The 23325-nt window shown below is 43.9% G+C and overlaps 1 long non-coding RNA gene across 1 annotated transcript; it reads right to left on the bottom strand.

The window, feature by feature from the left end:
- Nucleotides 1-1019: 1019 nt before the first annotated feature.
- LOC142559472 (uncharacterized) lies at nt 1020-23325 on the bottom strand. Its single transcript, XR_012823122.1, has 6 exons — nt 23136-23325; nt 21078-21193; nt 20300-20483; nt 15463-15539; nt 8625-8798; nt 1020-1239 (listed from the first exon to the last, which is right to left on the bottom strand). It is a non-coding gene; the product is annotated as an uncharacterized LOC142559472 (long non-coding RNA).

The following is a 23325-nucleotide window of genomic DNA, read 5'->3' as shown; positions in this document are numbered from 1 at the left end:
TGATCGCTCCGTGACAGTGCCCAATGTCCACCCTGGAAATGTCCCTACCGCCACTTATTTGTCACTTTTCACCCTCTCCATAATTGCCTCTGTGTACCTAGCCAGGTTTTAATCGCCGGCGATAATCACACTTTCACTCACTTCTACAGCCGAGGCCTCTCCCTGCTTTCCTTTGTCATCCTTTCCCGTGTGATTTGGCCTTGACAAGATGCACGGACCCCTACGTTCCTTGCTTTTCTTTTGTGGCCGCATCAGGCTAGGTTCCCGCTACCCTCTCCATTCGTTGCGCACATTTCACGTGCTTTGTTAAGTCCCTCTTGTGTCACGTCGGGAGATTGCGTTCCATTGTCAGGCCCCTTTCATGTTCAGGATGGCGGCTCTGTTCAAGTTTTCCTCGGTTGCTTGAAGTATTTTTTCTGGCCGCCTTTTGTGCATCACGCTCCATATTTATCTCATTTCTGAGCTCTTCGACCTGTATGACAAGCTCATACTAGCATCGATATAACAGTGTCTGCCTATCGACTCGATTTTCTATCCATTCTCATCCGTCCCCTCGTCTACCTTGATGGACCTCCCGCACAATGCACGCTTTACAGTCTTTCTTGCCATGTGTTGCATTTGGCTTTTTCTAATACAAGCACCGAAGCTTTGAGAGCACGTGCCTTCTTGCGAAGGCAGATACGCCCAGAATCTAAAACTTAAAAATGCTGGAATGTAGTTCTAAAAATATTTTACAAGCAATGATGTTCACACGTGATCAAACACGCGGCCACGCTCTTACTGTCTTACCAATGCAATATAACCGATACCAATGCACACAGACTACTATAGCTAATAGTCTTGCGACTTGCAAACTGCTATTTAAAGGCTCTAAAGACTTAACGTCCCGCACGGGTACACGTGCTGAAAGAAGTGTCTCGAAAGGCCTTTCTGTTTATCCTGCAATACCAAATATACACGAAACACACCCACACACATGTAAGAGGAGAAAACTAGCCAATTACTATTTAAAGGCTAATAAATCAGCAAATCAAAAGCAGAAGCAAGCTCAAAGCATGCAGAAAAAACTTACGTTTTCGTTGCCGCCGCGGAGCCCTGGGAAAACGCGTCCGTCCACCACCAGCGAAGACGAGAGCCATTTGGAGGTATTGCAAGAAATCGGGTGTGCCGCTCCGTGGCCTCCAAGATTTGTGCGCGCCCGCGTGCGCAAATGGTGGACGCCGTGGCAGCGGTAGCAAGCTGGAAGATGGGTTTTTTTGAGTTTTCGCGTAACAGATTTATGTTTGAATTATATTGAAACTACAATCTGACGCTTATCATGTCCATTAGTTGTGTGCAAGTCGTATTTTACGACATTTGTGCGTATTTTAGGTTGAGAATTTCAATTAGTTAAGCAACTTCCTTACGCCACTTGGAGGGCCTCGGTATGTGTGGTTCGAAATTCTTTTTTTGTCGAACCGACGTCCGACGCTGACGCCAAATTTTCTGCGGCGCGGGGCCCTTGACGTTATCGTGTTAAATCATGGCGTAAGCCGGCGGACGAGGCGATTCTTGTCGGCTGCAATTATCGTCATGCCTTTGTACCGGTGACTTTATGCGACTATGCTCCTGTTGGTGAAGTCACCTGGCCGCATCGATGAACGCTCTTGGTGCCCTCAGTGATGTTCAATGCCCCCGATGTTGCCGGTAATTGCAAGAAGCCAGTGCGGCTTCGAGAAGACGGCCACGCAAGGGCGTTCAGCAGGTTCAGCGGCGGCGTACCGCCATGTACTCCGTGTCGTCGGGCCACAACAGTGCGTGCTGTACAGCTGCGAACCAGTGTCGAGTCGGTAGGTCGATTTTTCCTTCCCATACGCTAAGCTTACTAAATGCTTAATTTCTGCCAGTGCAATATTATGAGCCAGCAAATAATGAATTTCTGTGATATAAACACCTGAGCGTGTGTACTAATGCGGACACGCGCACTGAAGTTGTCGCGTGGGATCTAGCTGTAAGTGTAGGCGTAGTTCCGTTTCGGTTTGCTCCAATTGCATTATTGCTGGTGATGTCTTTTTCCTTTGGTAGCCAGCTGTCCTTGCGCTGATGTTCATGAGGGCTCGTGTTTTGTCGCACCGTTAGTAATTGCGTGTAGCGTTCTAACCATAATATCTACCGTTTTTTTTTGTACACCTCGTGGGCATTGTCAAATGAATTCATTGCATTGCGTAGTTTATGCTTGTCGAACGACGGTATTATATTGAACAATTTTCTGGTGTGTTACGTACTTTCCTCCGTGCATATGTGTGGATTTTCGTGTGTTTCCGACTTTCCTGTTAAACGCGTCTAGTTTACTGGAATATAAAGCCCAATTTAGCTCGATGCTCGCTTGACGCGAAAATATCCTTGTAACTCCGACGATGCAGCAGCACCGAAGTGTCCGTTTGCGCTAGATGCAGAATTTGCCACAGTATCTCTAGGAGAGGAGTAGTACACTCGTTACTTGTAGAAGGCGCGAAATTCTATGCCACTGGCAAAATTGCAACGGCGCATTGTCTCACTTTGAGCTAGCAGTTTAAAATTTTTTGCAGACTGAAAAATCTGTGGATTTCAGTACGTGCGTCATTTCATAATGTCAGAAAACAGCGCTGCATTGCTAAAAGACCATCAAAGAAAAAAATATTGCAAGTTGGACAGTTTGCTTTCTTTCTAGTGATTGCTATGTAGTGTTGATTTTCGGTTATGGAGCACGCACTACTCCCAAAATAGGCCTTAATCAAACCTTTCTTCTGAGCTTTTGTTTCTTGAATTATCAAATTGCTGCAATTTCTTTTTATTCTCACCTAACTGATTTTTTTTTGTATACAGGGTTAAAGTGGGAGAGGTCCACACTAATAACAATGATGCCACCAAAGAAAGTAGAACCCTCGGCTCTCCAATGCTACTATGGAGTGGACCAAAGCACTGGTAAGCGAAAATTAAGACCAGAATGGCTGTTCATTGCAGTGCGCAAAGGGGTATCACACCCACTATGCTCAGATCAAGTTCATGATCATATGAAGCACACGAAAAAAAAAAAAGCTGATATTTTGTCACCAGGAAAGTGAGGTGAAACACAGAAAGAGACAAGTGTTTACAATATTGCTCGCATGCGGATGACATTGAAGCACTTGCAGGCGCTATATTATCACTATAGGTAGAAACATGTTTAAACGCCCACTTACGAATTTCTGCTTATTGCACAAGAGTGGGAAGTCACCGAGTTAGTTTAGGCGGGTGTAAATGAATGAAAGTGCAGCCTAATGCCAGTAAGTGTAAGGAATATAAACTAGTACCACTGAGTGCCAGCTGTTAATGTGGACCCATTAGTTATTACATGCAAGTGTGAAGAAACGTGACTGTGAAATAAACCATAAGCCAAAGCACATGGAATTGATATCGCAGTAAACAAGTATATGTGCAATGTTTATGCAGAACGTGGAGAACGCAACTGAGCGTATTTAGCTCGCTTTAGTTGCTTTCTCAGAGCATTACGTGTGTTTACCTATTCTCATGGCTTGAATGCTTTGTTTACACTATGTATGTGCTCATTGTATCAAGGTTTGAGGTTGGGATGGGACTTTGGTGCTAATAGAACCGGTAAGCTTCAAGTACAGTGCTGTATCTTCAAAGCTCGGACACATTCGCATGTCGTTCCCAACTTCTTATGAGTTATTCACATGCGAAGTGTTTTATAGAGGATGCTCTGCTTTCTGTAGTAAATGAATCATTGACGCCTCGTTTTATAATGTTAGGATGGATAGCTGGGCCTGTTGGTTGGTCAGTTTTATAATGCTGACACATGCTCTTCGATAAAGGAGGAAGAAAGATAGTAAGAGAGGCAGGTTAATGAGTGTAAATACAAACGACCTACGCTGTGCTGGAGATAGGGTGCAAAGGGAATGAAAGGAAACAGGGAAACCGATATTTAAAATAAAAAGGAATAAATGTGTGCACACCAATGCGATTCCGCGCACTCTAGCAACAGCCTGCATGTCAAGTAGCAGGGCAACGCAAGGGTGTTTAGCACTCCCCAGCAAGGTGCAATTAAGTGCAGTCAAGTTTGGTTTTCTAGCCCCACTGCAATTAGTGCAGTCACATAAAAGACCTCGAATCGTTACCTCGCGGCTTCAGAAGTTTACTGTTAACACTAAGACCTGTTTAGTGCACGATCACTACTATATTTCCATGAACAACTATTCACGAAAACATAGCCCTAAGAGGGCCAAGATGAAGCAGTTTCTGGAATTGTCTAACACTGAGTGGAATTTCTTTTTCCTTCCAGGTACGACGATTGCATAGAGGTCCAGGAGCCATCAGGACAAATACCTCTGAAAATATACGAAGGATATCTCGTGTTATTGTGATGACGGAGCAATTATGTCAAAATTAAATCCGTATTTGAAAAGGCTTTTTTATTCCTTCCTATTGGCAGTGTATACATATAAACTTCCCTTGCTTCCCTCTGCGTTCACCCAAACACTACTCCGCAGGACAAGGTTTTTTTTATGTTGCTTGGCTCCCAGTTCAGACACGCACATTTTCTTGCAGCCCTTTCATTATTTTTTTTTCACGCTAGTCATGGATAGCAATCTTTTCATTAGCTGCGAGCGCTTCGCTGCCTAAGCTCTTCATTAGATGACTTATCTATAGAAGATGGGGCCTTAAACTAAGTTAGGGACGTATGCGTGTTCTGTTTCTGATATTGTACTTATCTTCTATTTGACATAATTTGGGTTATAAAGGAAACTTTTTTTAATGAACAAGAAAACGACGAACTAAGAGGCCCAACTTTTGCTGATCATAACCATATGAAGTTCAAGCAAGTTCATGCGTTATGCTTGTTTCACATTATAGAAGCTGTAGGTGCAAACATTGCTAGGTTTGCATTGCATTGCAAACATTGCGCAAACATTGCTAATGAATCCTTACCAACTAGCTCAGCTTTCTCTCGTTCTTGCCTCTCTCTTTTTGTATTTTCTGCTGCAGCTTGTCTTTTACTATTTACTGTCAGAGTACTGTCTTCTACTATTTACTGTATATATGTCCTCATTCTGTGTAAAGAACCTACAATTAAACTATGCTGCGCACTTTGTTGTATTGTAAGTAAATCTTTCTCATTTGAAAAATATGTTCTTTGTCTAAGTCTGCATGAATGTATACAGCATTCTTTCAGAATGCATACACAGATGAGGTGTACATTACGCTAAAGCATACTTTGCGTGGTAATGAAAAAAATGTGCTTTTAAGAACTGTGTATATGGGTGCAGTGGATATAACAAATATAACGAAGGCACAGATACTCAGCTAAGGGGCGCAATACCTAAAGCACGCATTCCATTTCATTTCCTGGCACAGCTTACTTTGCCCCAAACAGCACAAAGGCGTTGTTCCCGCTTGATACAGCGCACCCTCTCGAATGCAGTCGGCGTGCTTTTTTTTTTAAATACTGACATAAGTAGTTCGTGCATGAATACAGTTCGTCTTCCATACGAAGAATCGATTCCATTCGAGATAGCAGAAAGGGCTCATTGCGGTGGAGCTGATCATACAAATCTAGCACGAGACAAGGGACAAGTCGTGGTCGTTCCAGGTTCATTTTGCGTCGGAATGGTCGATTGCAAGGCTAGAAATGAAGCAGTTGTCAACTTCTATAGGACGGTGAAATCGGGCGTAGTTATGCAATTGCAAACATCTAGCTGTATCGTTCTTTCGACGACGGTCGCCGTGGTGAGCCGGTGGCTTAAGCGGCTGTCGCATCCCGACGGAAATGCAACAACGCTTGCGTCATACCTTGGATCCCTGTTAAATAACCGCCAGGTGGCCACAGTTAATTCAGAACTCTCCAATACTCCGTCCCTCGTAATGCACAGAAGTCGCGGAATGCTATGTTCCGCTAAATAAATTCTTCAACCACGCCTCGATTTCCTTCCTCCCTTCTTTCTTTTAACCGCGACGGCAATGCAGATATGGCCACGGTAGCTAGTCGCAACGTCACATGCACTCGGTAAACTTGTATCGCCGTTAGTTCTATAGCATTTGAGTGAACGCTTCACTTAAGCTGCGATAAATTCTAACATATGTGTAGGATTTGCATAACCGTTTTCATGTGGCAGTTATTAGACATTCTGAATTGTTGATGGGGGACAGCTGAGATATCGCACATTCTGCAAAAGGGTGACCATAAGGAAAACAAATTTTACTCCTGTTCATTCATTGACGTATTGTGATTCATTACGTTTCATATGCCGTGTTGGTTCGTTGTAGGTGAATTATGTATATATGCTGCGCCGCTCTGAAGAACATCAGCTGATAGACAGCGCAATCTTTTAGACTCTGCTTTTGAATGAAATGAAATGAATGAAAGTTTATCTCATCTTGAGCACAATTTCAAGAAAGGTGCGGTCACCTTTAGCGGGATCGAATAACACGGTGAAAGGTCACCTTGTTAGTCCAGATGCCACGTTATCTTACCCAATTCTTTTCTCCAGGTACTTACAATGTATTTGTACTTGCCTTCTCATAAAGATAAAACTGCTGATCAAGATATTTACGACTTAAGCTCGTTGGTAATTTAATACATATATACTGGTAGCGCATAAATAGACTAATAGAAGAAGCGCACAAGCATAGCGCGATCTTCTAACAAAATAAATAAATTAGAGTAACATAAATGTTAAATCCCATCCATGTCGACATACCATAACTCTATACGTGATAGTTCAAATAATACCGCGTTCTCGCATGATAAATAACAACCAGCAAAGCTGTAATGTAATGCCCCATCATGGTATTTAAGGGATAATAAATAACATCTTCATTCTTTTCGAGTATCTGTCGCTTAATTTTGTTGGTGATTTCCCATACTTACCGCTTTGGTTCGTGTGGTTACCTATTGCACATCATTGCGTCTATCAGCGAACGTTACCGTAAAACGTTAAGCGATGAAAGGGAAGCTAACTTCAAGGGGGAAAATTATTAAAGCATTCAGCATCATCACCAGCAGCCTATATATGTCATCTCCCGGCAAGTTCAAATAACCGTTGTATTGCACGAGCTGACTCTCTCTTATGCTTGCCAACTTCCTAACTTTATCACACTGCTTAATTGCCTGCCGTCCGCGATATCACTTCCAAACCATTGGTCATCTGCCCTACGCATTGCATGGCCCGCCCATCTCCAGCTTTTCCTCATAATGCAAACTAGAATAACGGCTAGTCCTAACAATCAACTTCGCTGTCTTTCTGTCCTTCGGTCGAACATTTTCTGCTCAAGATTCTTTGTTGGTCCCAAAGTTTCAGCTCAATATGTTAGCACGCGCAGCCCTAACAATCCACTTCGCTGTCTTCCTGGCCTTGAACGAGAGGTCGAACATTTTTTTTCTCAAGGTTTTTTTGTTGGTCTCCAAGTTTCATCTCTATATGTTAGCACCCGCAGAAACAATGATTGTACACATTTCAAAGATACCGGTAAGCTGCCGGTCATGATTTCGTCATGCGTGCCGTATGCGTTCCAGCCGATTTTATTTTCCCGTAAGTTTTCTTCCCATGATCACGGTTGCCTTTGACTGATTGGCCTTGATGTGCGTTTCCGGTCACCGATTTTTGAGGCTGACTACCAATCGCGAATTCTCATTCTGTTGCTATGCAACTTAACATTACCTTAGTCTTTTGACTAATAATGTTCAAGCTTACTCTTCTGTTTTGTCGACTTAGTCTTACCATAGATATACCTACTTGTAACACTTGTAATCTCATAATAGCAAAAAAGGCTGAACAGCGCAATAATATACGTGGGGTGACTTCGGTACGAAAGACATGGTAGGGCTATAAGGAGGACTTGATCCTTTTAGCAAAGTTCATCTCAAGCACCGCACTGCTTACGTTGCATGGGCACAGGTACAATCCATGAAATTTGACAATAAATCATCATTGATAAGGTAGGCAAAACTGCACGCTGCGTTAAGTAAACGTAGAATGGGTGTGAGCTAAATGTTATCAGGCTTACAGCAATCGCCGAAAGACAAACGAAAGGCAAATGTTGCGTATTCATAGGAATGAACTCGAGAGAGATGAAGTAAGAAACATACGGCTGGTGGGTGTGTCATGCGCTCGTAGCGCATTGCACCGCCTGTGCTGTCACGTAGGGAATCACGGTATCGTGGAGTGGATAGCCTACAATTGCGACGCTTTCGTTTTGCTTTTCCCCTCTGATTAGACATAGTATTTAACCTCTCGTTTTCCAGAATGATTCATTTGTTGGGAGTTGGCGCTATGTCCGTGTGCTTCGCTTGCGTTTGCTTGTTTTTTGGCTGTTCATCATTTACTGCCCATTAGTCTATTAATGTGTTGCTGCAAGACACCGCGGCTCGTACTTTAGAGTTTCAGCTGGCGTTGCTGTATATGGGAATACGTAGGTGAATAACTATCATCGAGACGCGGACGGCCAGGGGTTCGGAAGCAACATCGGGGGTGATCACTTCTGGGGCGATCCCTTTCGGAGGCGATCACACCTGACCTGTGCGCGTATACGGCCGAAAGCGTTTCTGGCTCTGTGCCAAGCTAGCTTTCTAATGGTGCACAGAATAGCTTAAGGTTCCTTGTCCTCACCTCTTTCACCGTGCTTCTCACATACGTGTGCATTGTCTTCTTTTTCATTGGTGCCGGCAACGCATGGCGCGAGATCGACATGCTCGTGTCCTGCACGCATCTGTCGGACGAAGGCGATACTGGCCTTCCGTCCCTCATGACCAGGTCAAGCGGGGGAAGCAGCACGGGGGCCGACTGCACGAGTCAAACCAGCAAGGTGAGCGCATCAATCACGTGACGCGTAGCGTCATAATCTTTCCATCTGTGTTTTGCTCTGCCAAAGTAATGACATATAAAACGATGAACGAGACGCTATAAAACATTATTTCATTATGTTTATTAAGATGTAATAAAATCAAATTTTATAACTAGCGATGCCATAATTATCTTGCAAGACTAATGATGTCCCTACTAAAAAATTGCAAACTCGATGAGCTGGAACTTATCCAATGTATTCACGCACAAAGAACACAGTACGAAAAAAATGGCAGATGTGCGCTGCCTGACAAGTGAAGGTTAATTGCAAAATAACGTGAACCTGCTTCGTTCGCATCATGTATGGAGTACTGCTCTCCAATTACCTTTCGGTTATCAACAAACGATCGTCTTGTCTTGCTGTTACGGCCGCGCCGGTTCAATGGCCACAATCAAATAATTAAATTACGGTGTTTTATGTGCCGAAACCACTGCCTCGTCATAAGGGACGCCATAGTGAGGGATTGCGGAAATTTGGACCACCTGGGGTTCTTTAATGTGCACTTAAATCTAAGAGCACTGATGTTTTCGCATTTCGCCCCAAACGAAATGCGGCCACCGTGGCAGGAATTCGATGCCGCGAGCTCGTTCTTAGCAGCCCAACAACGTAGCCATTAAGAAACCACGGCGAGTGATGGCTGCAATTATCACTCCAGAATCCTTGCAGTGAAATCAATCTTGTCTACCTACTTCGCTCACTGGTCGTATAATATGTTGTAGAATGGTCGCATGACCGTCGTAAATTGTCCCAAATGCCGTAGAATTTTGTTGGTTAATTTGTTAGTTAAAGGTATTTCGCTCTTAGCGAGTCGTCGTTTAAGTACGTTTGTGTATTGCAACTCTTGCGCAGGAACTGTAAGAAATATTGTGCACCTTGCTCACATGTATTGCAGTGCACATTTTCCTCTTCATTATTCGCCTCTCTCCACCCGGCCAGATTTGCTCCCTAAAACATTATATACAAGCATTGTCTCACCATTTATTTGCAATGTAATTCCTGAACATACTTTCACATCAAGAAAAATAAAACAACTTGTTTACATTCATTTCTGGCCATGGAGTACAGGTGCGTACAAAAGTAACTTCCACACCGGACCTGGGACCTGTGGTTGAACTGCATCACAATGCCCTCTAACAGCCTAACGGGAAACAAGAAATTGGGTTGCGCATACTCACAGGCCACAAGCCATTTCAGAGTGCCACATAGTGAATGAAAGAATGCTGACTGCTCGTGTATTTCAATCCCAATGCCCTCTAGCAGCTTTTAGGCTGCGAGAGGGCATTGAGCATTCAAATGCGGTCGGCCGCAGCTCCCGTGTTCCAATTACTTTGGTCCGCACATTTACATTCGTATGTTCTTTTAGCAAGAGCTCAATTAGTAAAGAATTAATTGTTAGGTTTTAAGCTATCCGCAGCTGAAACTTCGCTCCAGCGTATGATAACGCTACTACGGGCTGAGTTAAGTTTCCCTTGCTTAAATGAAATTTTTGAGTGCTGAAACGCACCGAAGCATACATGATTTGTCGGACATTGCAGCGTTTATGCTCATTTTCTGTCTAGATAACAAATATAGGCAAATCTCATAAGCACCAACGCCTACAAGCGCACACTTGTGTGGTCGCATCGGAACCATTGCTAGGACGGGGCAACTGCGCGGATAACCTCAGGCAGATACAAAATGGTGACTGGGGCTGGCTGACACGCAAACGAAGCCTGAGAGGGTTTTTTTTGTTTGCTAGTTTTTTTTATTAAATCGTTATGTGAATGCACCGTAGCGAAACTATTTACATGTATATTTACAAGGGTAGCAAGCACAGGCCAGCCAGTGAACATTGAGCAAGGCACGTCGTCGTCATCAGATCGGGCAGTGGCCGCTTATGGCTACGGCCCATTGAATCCAAGGGTCGACATCATCTTCAATTAGAACGTAGCGCGACTCCCAGCGGCAGAAGCGCCAGCTTGGCGCCCCTAAGGACCCACAGCAGAGGGAGGGTGGTAGTGCTTCCGTCTTGAAACGTGGATGGCGTCGACGGGCAATGGAACAGAAGATCTCGTACGTGACTTCAGTTATTTGTCGAGGCACGCGGTATGGGCCCGTTTATCAAGGAAGGAGCTTTTCAGAAAGGCCTACAGGTCAGGAGGGGAAGGAAGTGGAACCAAAGCAGCACGACGGCACCCGGAGCACAATTTAAGTCGCGGTGTCTTCAGTCGCAAATGCGCTTCTGATTGTCTTGGGAAGCAGGAAGTCTCCTACGGGCTATCTGCCGCGCCTATCAGCCCGACCAATGGCATCGCGTGCATATTCACCAGTCGAAGTTGCAGGTGAAGGAGGAAATGTGTCCAACGGTAAAGTTGGTTCACGTCCGAACAAAAGGTAAACAGGAAAGTATCCAGCAGTGTCGTGGCGAGAGGATTTGAATGCAGATGCCACGTGTGGCAGTGCAAGGCCCCAATGAAGTTGCGCAGCCAACACGTAGTTTTAAATCATGTCTGTTAAGGTCCGATTCAAGCGCTTGGTGAGCCCGTTCTTCTGGGGATGGCATGACCTGGCGATCTTGTGCTACTTGGAACAGCAGCGCAGGATATCGTCGATAACGTTAAACAGGAAGGTACGGCCTCGGTCAGTCCGCGATTGACGTGGGGCACCGTGTACTAAAATATGTCACGGAGGAGAAATTCCGGCATGTGTTTGGCACATCTGGTGGCCAGCGCTCGTGCCATTGCATAGCGCGTCGCGTAATTGGTAGCGATGGCAACCCATTTGTTTCCTGAATGTGTTGGAAAGGGTCCGATAAGGTCCGCACCTACACGGAAGAAGGACTCAGGTGGAACGTCGATCGGATGAAGATACCCAGCAGGAAGCGTAGACGGTGCCTTTCGGCGTTGACAGATCTCGCAGGCGCTGACGTAACGCTGCTTATTGAGGGTAATAGATGCGACGGCGCAGGCGGTAATATGTGTGGGAGTAACACCAAGGTGGCCAGCGGTTGGACCGTCGTGAAGCTCACGAAAAACCGTGGCGCGCAGTTGCGATGGTATAATGAGGAGGAGGCCAGGAACGTCAGGGTATACGTTACGCCGATATAAGCTACTTTCCTTCAAGGTGAACAATGGCACAGAATGGTTGCTAGGAGAGGATTGCAGACGCTCGATTATTTCTCTGAAGTAGGCATCTAGACGCCGTTCCTCGGTGATGTTAAGCAACTGGCTCCCAGAAAAGACGCATGCGAGGCATTCAGTGCTCGAAGAGTCACAGTCGGCCACAGGGTAGCGGGAAAAACACTGCGTATCTTTGCGCAGGCTTCCAATCTTGTATACAACCGCGTAGGTGTACTCTTGCAGGCGCAGTGGCAATTGATCGAGTCCGCCTGCAGTGTCTTTCAAAGAGGCTAGCCAACAGAGGGTATGGTGGTCGGAAACTTCTCCGACCACCCCTCTTTCAAATCTTTACAACTGCAATAAAGTTTCTCTCTCTCTCTCTCTCTCTCTCTCTGTTCACGGACGGAATAATAGATAAGAGTGAAAGTTTGCAACTCGTCATACGAGAGCGAGGTACTCACATTCTGTGATTCGGTAATTTCCCTCCTATGTGGACAACACCTTGCTGGAATAAGCGATAACGCAGTTCGATCCACGTCGACCTTGGGCCAATACAGCGCCTATTCCGTAACCATTCGCGTCAGTGTGGACTCCGGTTTGGGCTAATGGTTCTAATTGGGCCAAAATGGGAAACTTTGTGACGAGTGTAGTTAGCTCGGAGAAAACCGCGGCTGGTGCAGGACCCCCGGTAAAAGGGGCGTCTGCTTTCTTTGCCCACTCTCCCAGATTTCGCGCGGATGCTGATGCTGGATCGATCGGTACCTCGGCGGATATTTCGACAAGCATCGTACGTTGCCTTTGTCCTCGTGACATCGTTGCGTAGATGTCAACCACTGCGCATTCGCCTTCTTTAGTGCTTAAAATCCAGCATTACAAACGGTGCAATTTGCAGGTACAAAATTATTCCATGGGGTTAAATTTGACCTTCTTGGTGGATAATAGTCTGCGTTGTATGGGATTAAATGCTCCACAGGATGAAAGCAAACAGAATTGTACGCATAGCGGTTAGTTGTAGAGCACTTGATTGCACGCTTCCCTTAGGCTCCACATCCCATAAATCCCAATATATGCTTAGGATTTGAATGATCTTGTTTTCTTGTGCCACGCATCGCACATTATAGGTTGTACAACAGCGTGACGATATGATAAAGAAATTTCTACTCCGGTCCATTCATTAACATGTTCTATGTTACTTTTCATATGCACTGTTGGTTTTTTTATAATTCATTTATATATACGCTGCACTGTTTTGAAGAAAGCCATCAGCTGATAGGCTGCGCATTTAGTTTCTGCTCTTCACCTCGCTTCTCGAGATGCCATGGTATGCTACTCAGTTCTTGGCTCTTTGTACTTACAATGTATTTGTACTTGCCTTCACGTGAATATAAAACTCCTGGTGAAAAAAAAAGTACTTATGGGGCTTATGTACTTATGTACTTATGGGCGACTGAGCACGCCCGCGAGGCGGCGGCGAGGCAAGCCCTCGACGTCCCTTCGTGGGAGGCTTAGGCCCGGCCATCATAAAGTGCTGGTTCTACAATAAAAGTTTTTTCCTCCTCCTCCTCCTATGGGGCTCGTTGGTAATATGGTACAGAAATACTGATAGTGCATAAATGGAATAAGCAGTGAGGCACGCAACCATAGCACGATCTTGTAACAAAAAGAAACTCAGAGGTTGGAGAAATGTAATGTTCTATGTCATTCATTCCAAGATACTATTAGTCTTTATGCGACAGCGCAACTAATGTATACGCTCACACACGACAAAATTAACCGCCATCTCCGCAACGTAATGTCCCATCGGAGTCTTCAAAGAAAAATAAATGACATATCAATTCGTCTTGAGCATTAGTCGCCTAATTTTGTTCGTTATTGTCCTTAGTGACCGAACTGCTTCGTCTGGTTAACAATTTCACCTCACAACGTCTATAATAGGCAGCGTAATAGGCAGTAATACGTCTATAAGCTAAGCTAACCGTTAAAGTGTTAAGCAGTGAAAAAACGAGTTAAAATAACAAAAAAGGGAAAAATTAAGCAGTTGTCATAATCGCCAGCAGCCTATTTATGTCCCCTCCCAGCAATATCCAATAGCGCTTGCCATGCGCTAGGTGATTCTAATTTCAGCCATCTAGTTTCCCGCCGTCCTCGACTGAACTTCCGTTCAATTGGCACACGTACTGTAACCGTAATAAATCGCCCGTTATTTCTCTTATGCATTGCATGTCCGGACAACTTCTACCTTTTCCTCTTACAGTCAAAATATTGGCATCTCCTGTATGCTTCATAATTGGCAGCGCTGTCCTCCTGTAGCTGAACGTTATGTCTGACTTGTCTTAAGATTTCTTGTTATTATCGAAGTATGTGGTCTTTACATTAGGATAGCGGTAAGCTGCCGATCATAATCTCGTAATATAGCCTTATGCAAACCAATCAATTTTATTTTCCTGTAAACATCCTTCACTTGATCATGATCCCCTTTCACTAATGTTAATCTTCAACCCTATTCTTTCATTCCGTTGGCTTAATCATACCAGAGCAGTTATACCTTACCTTTAACATAATTCCCATGAGAGACAAAAATAAGATTATATACACGTGAGAATATCGGCACCAAACTGCTAGAAGCTTATAACCAAGCATTTATCCTTGCGGAAAACTCATCACAGACACCCCAGTCCATAGGCGGCATGCGTGAAAGGTGAAATCTTCAACGTTCGACAATCAATCGGCAGACATATATTAAGCAAAACTGCAGGCTTTGTTAAGCAAATGTCGTGTGAGCGCAACTCAATTGTGACGTGCATATTTTAGTGGCGTCAAACTTCGAGGCATTCAGATTTCGCCGAAAGTTAAAGGAAACTACGACGAGAGAGAGACGCGAGGCAAAAGAGAATCATGGTGATGGGTTCTTTATGCGTTAGCGTCACATGACATCGGTTCTTGTCTCACGTAAGGAATAGCGCCATCATGGCTTGGGCTATTCTGCACAGCCTACAATTTGGCGCTTCATTGCTCCGTTTCGCTACGTGTGAACACAGCTGTTCTTTGCCCCACCTGGCTAATGTCCACGCCATAATTGCACTTGAGGACCTATTCAAATATTGTAGCTATGGTATCAGCTATATACATTTGCATGTCATTATCGATACAGCATTGGTATCATTGGTATCATGCAATAAATGAACATGGTATTAAGGATGTGCGATTATTCCAAAATATCGAATAATAAATTGAATATTTTCCTATTCAATTCAGTCTTCTATTCAAGTTGTCACTCTTCTTAAGTGCGAATATTTTTCGAACATTTCTCGACTATGTTTAAACTGGCAACCGTGTGATCAAATCTAATATCTGAGCAACAGTACGGTAATGTTTGTCCCCGCAAACATGTTACGCATACAGTTAAGCGAAGTTACACAATAGTCAGCTACTTAGCTTGAGGTGCTCGAGTGTACCACCTTTGAAAACTTAATATTGTAAAAGCTGATAAAATAACATATATTACCTTGGGTATGGCGTGTGCAATGCTACTGTACAACCTTTCGTTGACATCTTGTGACACGTACACTGTTTCTCGCCAAACTGAAATAAGAAAGACAGTGTGGTCTGAGCCACCGCAGCTGTAGGCGACTGATATGCAAGTCAATTTTCATAGCGTGTGTCGGAATGGTGCTAAAGTATGGCAAATTAAGTTGTTACAACAAACGATTTGTTTTATTTTCCTCATGGTGCTGCTCTCTGAGAGCCACATATAGCACCGTAGTATGCCAGGTTATCTGTCTTAATGCAAACAACTTCATTAAATATCGCCTCAGGTGGATATTGCAATTCTGTCTAATCGGCGCGGAGCATTTCCAAAACATATTGGAAAGTGGTATTAGCTAAGGAAATGCCATAACTAAAGTTCATTAATGATGTTACAGAACATGTCCTAATTGTGGAATTGAATCACTGCGTAAAAGTATATCAGTATCCGGCTTTGCAAATACGTGGAATCAAGGGAGAACACCAGAGGCTATATTATGTAATGATACTTTGCCTTCGACTCTGTTTAATATTCTATTTCTCAGCATCATCATTCATTGTAGCATGTAGGTTAGTAGTTATGGCTAGTTGATGCGGCATTGTGCTGCTGATCACGAGTTTGTGGGTTAAATCTCAACGGCAGTGACCATATTTCGGCAGAGTCGAAATGCAAAAACACTCGTGTACTTACATTTAGGTGCACGCTAGAGAACCGCAGGTGGACAAAATGTATCCGTAGTGTCCCGTGTCCCATTTCTGTGTGCCTCATAATCAGATTGTGGTCTTGACAGCCCAAAACACCACAACTTAATTTTTCCCCAAAATGTGGCTGATACTGCTAATAACAAAGCCTTGTTGCCATACCAGCTAATGATGAACGACCAAAAGAACAAGAAATGACAAAGATTGTTGCATGACATGACCGCAGAACGCAAATGTGTCATATTTGTGACCGTAAAATGTCTCAATCCTATGGTGGGTCAGAGCAAATGTTATAACATGCAAATTACAAGGGAAAGCATATGCAAAGAAAGAGTTGAATGAAAATGAAGTGTCCTTCCCATGCATGTCCTGTTTTTCCTAATAACAGATATAGCGCAACCTTTGCTTACATTAAAAAAAATTGAGCAGCACGCTAACAAACTAAGTTGACCTACATGGTATGTAAGGGATATGACCCCGCACAGGTGGTATAAATAGGAAATTGAACACTTACTCAAATTTAAAGAACTGGTTGATGCCGAAGTGTCACGTTTGAAGAGAACTTTCTGATGCCTAACAAGTTACTATTCTGAAGAAGGATAGGTCAGTGAAACTTGGTTAATTTCATCGTGAGAACAAGATGTTCACAAATTACATTAGACACGACGTCTGTTCGAGAAGGCAGACGATGTATGAGGAACAAGTTAGCTCGCAACTAAATATGGTTGGCTTTTAAATGGCTATACAAATCTCCAGTGGACCGCAGACATAGGGCATTCTCTATGGAACTCTTGTTCCAACATAATGAGAACACTGTTGCATCTCATCATCATCATCAGCCTGGTTACGCCCACTGCAGGGCAAAGGCCTCTCCCATACTTCTCCAACTACCCCGGTCATGTACTAATTGTGGCCATGTTGTCCCGGCAAACTTCTTAATGTCATCCGCCCACTTAACTTTCTGCCGCCCCCAGCTACACTTCCCTTTTCTGGAATCCAGTCCGTAACCCTTAATGACCATCGGTTATCTCCCCACCTCATTACATGTCCCGCCCATGCCCACTTCTTTTTCTTGATTTCAACTAAGATGTCATTAACCCGCGTTTGTTGCCCCACCCAATCTGCTCTTTTCTTATCCCTTAACGTTAAACCCATCATTCTTCTTTCTATAGCTCGTTGCGTCCTCCTCAATTTAAGCAGAGCCCTTTTCGTAAGCCTCCAGGTTTCTGCCCCATACGTGAGTACTGGTAAGACACAGCTGTTATACACTTTTCTATTGAGGGGTAGTGGCAAGCTGCTGTTCATGATTTGAGAATGCCTGCCAAACGCACCCCAGCCTATTCTTATTCTTCTAGTTATTTCAGTCTCATGATCCGAATCCGTGGTCACTACCTGCCCTAAGTAGATGTATTCCCTTACCACTTGCAGTGCCTCGCTACCTATCGTAAACTGCTGTTCACTTTCAAGACTGTTGAACATTAGTTTTCTGCAGATTAATTTTCAGACCCACACTTCTGCTTTGCCTCTGCAGGTCAGTGAGCATGCATTGCAATTGGCCTCGTGAGTTACTAAGCAAGGCAATACCATCAGCGAATCGCAAGTTGCTAAGGTATTCTCCATCAACTTTTATTCCCACTACTTCCCACTCCAGCTCTCTGAATACCTGATGTAAACACGCTGTGAATAGCATTGGAGAGATCGTATCTCCCTGCCTGACGCCTTTCTTTATTGGGATTTTGTTGCTTTCTTTATGGAGAACTACGGTGTCTGTGGAGCCGCTCTAGATATCTTTCAGTATTTTTACATATGGCTCATCTACACCCTGATTCCGTAATGCCTCCATGACTGCTGAGGTTTCGACTGAATCAAACGCTTTTTCGTAATCAATGAAATGTATATATAAGGGTTGGTTATATTCCGCAAATTTCTCTATCACCTGATTGATAGGGTGAATATCGTCTATTGTTGAGTAGCCTTTATGGAATCCTGCCTGGTCCTGTGGTTGACAGAAGTCTAAGGTGTTCCTGATTCTATTTGTGATTACGTTAGTAAATACTTTGTAGGCAATGGACAGTAAGCTGATCGGTCTATAATTTTTCAAGTCTTTGGCGTCCCCTTTCTTATGGATTAGGATTATGTTAGCGTTCTTCCAAGATTCCGGTATGCTCGAGGGCATGAGGCATTGCGTATACAGGGTGGCCAGTTTGTCTAGAACACGCTGCCACCACCCTTCAACAAATCTGCTGTTACCTGATCCTCCCCAGCTGCCTTGCCCCTTTGCATAGCTCCCAAGGCTTTCTTTGCTTCTTCCGGCGTTACTTGTGGGATTTCAAATTCCCCTAGACTATTCTCTCACATTATCATCGAGGGTGCTACTGGTACTGTAGAAATCTCTATGGAACTCCTCAGCCACTTAAACTATCTCATCCATATTAGTAACGATATTGCCGGCTTTGTCTCTTAACGCATACATCTGATTCTTGCCTTTTCCTAGTTTCTTCTTCACTGCTTTTAGGCTTCCTCCGTTCATGAGGGCATGTTCAATTCTATCCATATTATAGTTCCTTATGTCAGCTGTCTTACGCTTGTTGATTAACTTAGAAATTTCTGCTAGTTCTATTCTAGCTGTAGGGTTAGAGGCTTTCATACATTGGCGTTTCTTGATCAGATCTTTCATCTCCTGCGATAGCTTACTGGTATCCTGTCTAACGGACTTCTATTGCACACTCCTTATGCCCATAATACTAAGGTTCTCTTCCTGAGTTAAAGCCGAATACCTGTTCTGTAGCGTGATCTGGAATTCCTCTATTTTCCCTCTTACCGCTAACTCATTAATCGGCTTCTTATGTACCAGTTTCTTCCGTTCCCTCCTCAGGTCTAGGCTAATTCGAGTTCTTACCATCCTATGGTCACTGCAGCGCACTTTGCCGAGCACGTCCACATCTTGTATGATGCCTGAGCTAGCGCAGAGTATGAAGTCTTCATTTCTAGTCTCGCCATTTGGGCTCTTCCAGGTTCACTTTCGGCTAACCCGCTTGCGGAATAAGGTATTCATTATCCGCATATTATTGTGTTCTGCAAATTCTGCTAATAACTCTCCCCTGCTATTCCTGGAGCCTATGCCATATTCCCCCATTGACTTGTCTCCAACCAGCCTCTTGCCAACCTTGGCATTGAAGTCGCCCATCAGTATAGTGTATTTTGTTTTGACTTTACCCTTTGCCGATTCCACGTCTTCATAAAAGCTTTCGACTTCCTGGTGATCATGCCTGGATGTAGGGGCGTAGACCTGTACTACCTTCAATTTGTACCTCCTATTAAGTTTCACAACAAGACCTGCCATCCTCTCGTTAATGCTATAGAATTCCTGTATGTTACCAGCTAAACTTTATTTATCAGGAATCCGACTCCCAGTTCTCGTCTCTCCGCTAAGTCCCGGTAGCACAGTAGGTGCCCGCCTTTTAGCACTGTATATGCTTCTTTTGTCCTCCTAACCTCACTGCGCCCTATTACATCCCATTTACTACCCTCTAATTCCTCCAATAAGAGTGATAGACTCACCTCACTAGATCACGTTCTAACGTTAAATGTTGCCAGGTTCAGATTCTAATGGCGGCCACTGTTGCATCTGATCGTAATCAAATATTTAAAGAAATTTTGAAAACCAGATTCTCGAATTGAGTAGTTTGTTTCGGCGCAGTATTACATTCCACTTGGGTGGAAAATTTAGGATTTTCATGCGCTTCAGAATATAATCAACTACTTGATAAATTAAAGCAGTACACTTCTGACGGCCATGGCTTGAGAAGGACATGGAATTTGAAACTGCGATGAGTTTATGGTATGTGAATGCGGCTGATGCACATTGATGCAGAGAAGTGTCGTTTCGTGACTGAAATAAGTAGCAATCTTGATCACCCTAGTGCTGACGTGCGTGTGTAGTAACGAACTACCTTTTTCACACAAAAAGCAGTTGGCAATTTATAGAATGTCTACACAAGATCATGCAAATCGTTGAGGAAGGTAGATTTTATGGAAAAGCTAACAAGGGCTTTCATGAAGATCAGAGAGCGGGAGACCATAGATAGATTTTGATTATGAAAGCGTGCACTTACATCCACAGGGCCATCATTTATTCAAAGACTCCCGCCCTGTAGACGTCCATGGGCGTATTGTCCGGAGGACCCGGGTCGGAAAGCGTCCCTTGTCGGCGCCAGATTACCTCGACCCATTTGTCGACTCACTGGCTGCACTCGACCGTCGCCTCTGGTGACAGGTTGCACAGCGTCATCAGGTCCACTGCAGTGTGCAAGGTATAGCGTAATGTTATTTATGCATTATTATTTTACTTTAGCCTCTTTAATGTGTCTTGTCCATTCTTCCGTCTTTCTTTGTCTTTTTTTCGTGGTAGACTGCTATATTCGGAACTCATGAATGAGTCCTCAGTATGCGAACAAACTGCCTATGTGCTCCTATTGCTTTATTTGGGCTTTTAATCAGCTGCAATTCAAAAGGTGCACACTATTCGCTCAAATTTAGTAGCATCGTGAATACATTGGGGTGTGAAGACCGCTTCATATTAATGGTGAAAACGGAAGTTCCTCATTCGAGAACTATTGGAAACGTATTGTATATCCAATTACTATTGCTTCTGACACTGTTACATTTGTATTTGATTAGGTTTTCAAAATTGCTACTCACATGCACGTAATGAAAGTCAAGTACAAGAAAATACCGAATGAGAAAGATGAAAGCGGGTGTTATGATTGTCCCCAAAATATAGCAGGCGTCCATCGTGCTCATTCATAGCTTGTGCAACGGCTGCCTGTGATCTGGTGCACTGTTAGCTTTCAGGGGCGTATACGTTAATATTCGGAAGAAACATAGGCTCACGTTCTTTTTGGAGCGGCTCCAGATAGCTGGACAAGGAACGTCGATGTAGAAGAAGTACGGGAACATTCCACGTCGCTTGACGTGGTACGCCATGTGAGCCGTCGATATAATGAACACTGCAAGAAGAAAGAGAAAATAGTGATATATAATTTGGCATTTTTGTTTAGTCACTTGGTTAGATGCAAACTATGAAGGCACTTAGTATCCATTCAAATATTGATGGCTGCTTGCGTCACTGAACTACAGCTCACAATTAGTACTAGATTTAATACTACAGGCAATGTATATATGTTGAAAGAGCGTAGGTTAGGGCGTGTTGGTATTCCATAACTGAGGTTTTTAGCGCACGAAAAGGGACGAAAGACAGTGGCGAAACGCTGTGTCCTCGTTTCGCCACTGTCTTTCGTCCCTTTTCGTGCGCTAAAAACCTCAGTATATATGTTGTTTGCCTTGCATGTGCTGCAAAACAAGCCTCAAATTACATCTTGGAAGAAAGTTTACTGGTAGGCAGTGCTGACACACAACAAAACAAAACTTAGTGACATGGAAGGAACACTTCATATTTACATGAAGTCTGCCGCATCAAGGCAACAAGAGCAGATCTAATCACTGACTATCCATGCTTGGGTATTTGCTGCTATTAGTGATGTTGCAGGATCGAATCCGGGCCGCGGCGGCCGCATTTCTATGGGGGCGAAATGTGAAAACACCCATGGACTTAGATTTAGTCGGACGTTAAAGAACCCCAGGTGGTCGAAACTTCCGGAGTCTACCACTACGTCGTCCGTCATAGTCAGAAAGTGGTTTTTACACGTAAAACACCACAATTTTGATTAGTGGTATTGCATGGCATCATACTTTTTTGTCTGTCAATTAGTCTGTCGAAAAAATCTCCCAACTCGATTTAATTGCTTGAATCATAGCCACAGCCTGCGTGTGATGTTGTCACCTTTCTTTGCCCATTCGCCAGAACAGTTGGGAGCAAGTTACCATATTCTCCTGAAATAACATTTTGCAGATAGTCTACACGGCTGTATGCTGCAGGCGGCGATCTACCTCATGTGATAATGGCGAAGATATCATAGTTGGGTGGGTGGATGGTCATGATCAGGATGCGCGCCCTGGCGGCCTGTCGGACATAATCGATGAGCAAGAAGTAGTTTAGGATGGGCAAGAGAGAAATCGTTTGGTCTAACAATGCAAAATTTGCATTAACACATGAGAACTGCCCGCATGAACGTCATAAACATCACTGAATCTAACTAAGTGTGTCACCAGCAGCAGGCATCATCAATGCACAATGTTGTGCCCTGGCTTGAAATGCAATGGGTAAGACTGTGGCAAGAGGTATTAGCACTTAGAGTAGGCGAGAACGTATGGTGGCATTGAATGTCATTGAATGTGCATAAGCACTGACAGTTTCGCCCGGAGCTCGTGGGATTGTCTCGCATGGAGTCGCGTCGTATCGATTACAGTGGATAAGTGGTTTGCATACACTGCCCACAGACGGCGCACCTCTGGCATTGTATTGTAGAGAATAGGGGCTCAGATGTTTATTTATTTATTTATTTATAAATACTGCGATCTGAAATCAGATCATAGCAGGGTGGGTATACATAGAAATATACAAGCATGTAAACACATACAAATCCATCACATATGCAGGCATTTTCAGACATTGGTGAAGAATACGTAACATACAAGAAAAAAACACACTAGCAGATAACACACACGAATTCATAACATTTGCAAGCATTTTCCAACATTGATAAGGAATTCTGTTTCATACTGGTTAAGCTATAAAACATTAATGCCGATTGCAAAAGTTTAGGATGCTCATGTGAAAGACAAACACGAAGGTGAAGTTCTTTTGCCCTCGCTTTTATGTGGACCCATGTACTGTTTGCCAGTCAATGTAGTAACGTAGTAGTAATTGTTTGTTTATAGACAAATTAATAAAGGAATGAAGGGCACGAAATTACTCCTGACTGCCCTATAACGTGATTGTAACTGTTGAGCGTGGTAAAAGAATCAATAAGCTCAGGCTGTGATCCTTACTCGGGACTTGGTATCACTCCCAGGTTCACCTGGCTCCTGGAGCAGTGAGGTGAACAGCATCCGTTGCCGCATACGCATGTGCCAGCTGCGAACAAGGTACGTAGCACAGTGCTCCAGCCGTGCTGGTGACATGAACACTGCGTGATGTCTCCGCGTAGCCGGCTACTCTATTTTAAATGTTGGTTGGTCA

Source organism: Dermacentor variabilis, chromosome 10 (genome assembly GCF_050947875.1).
Source record: "Dermacentor variabilis isolate Ectoservices chromosome 10, ASM5094787v1, whole genome shotgun sequence".
NCBI lineage: Eukaryota > Metazoa > Arthropoda > Arachnida > Ixodida > Ixodidae > Dermacentor > Dermacentor variabilis.
This window is presented reverse-complemented; position numbering and strand designations above follow the sequence as displayed.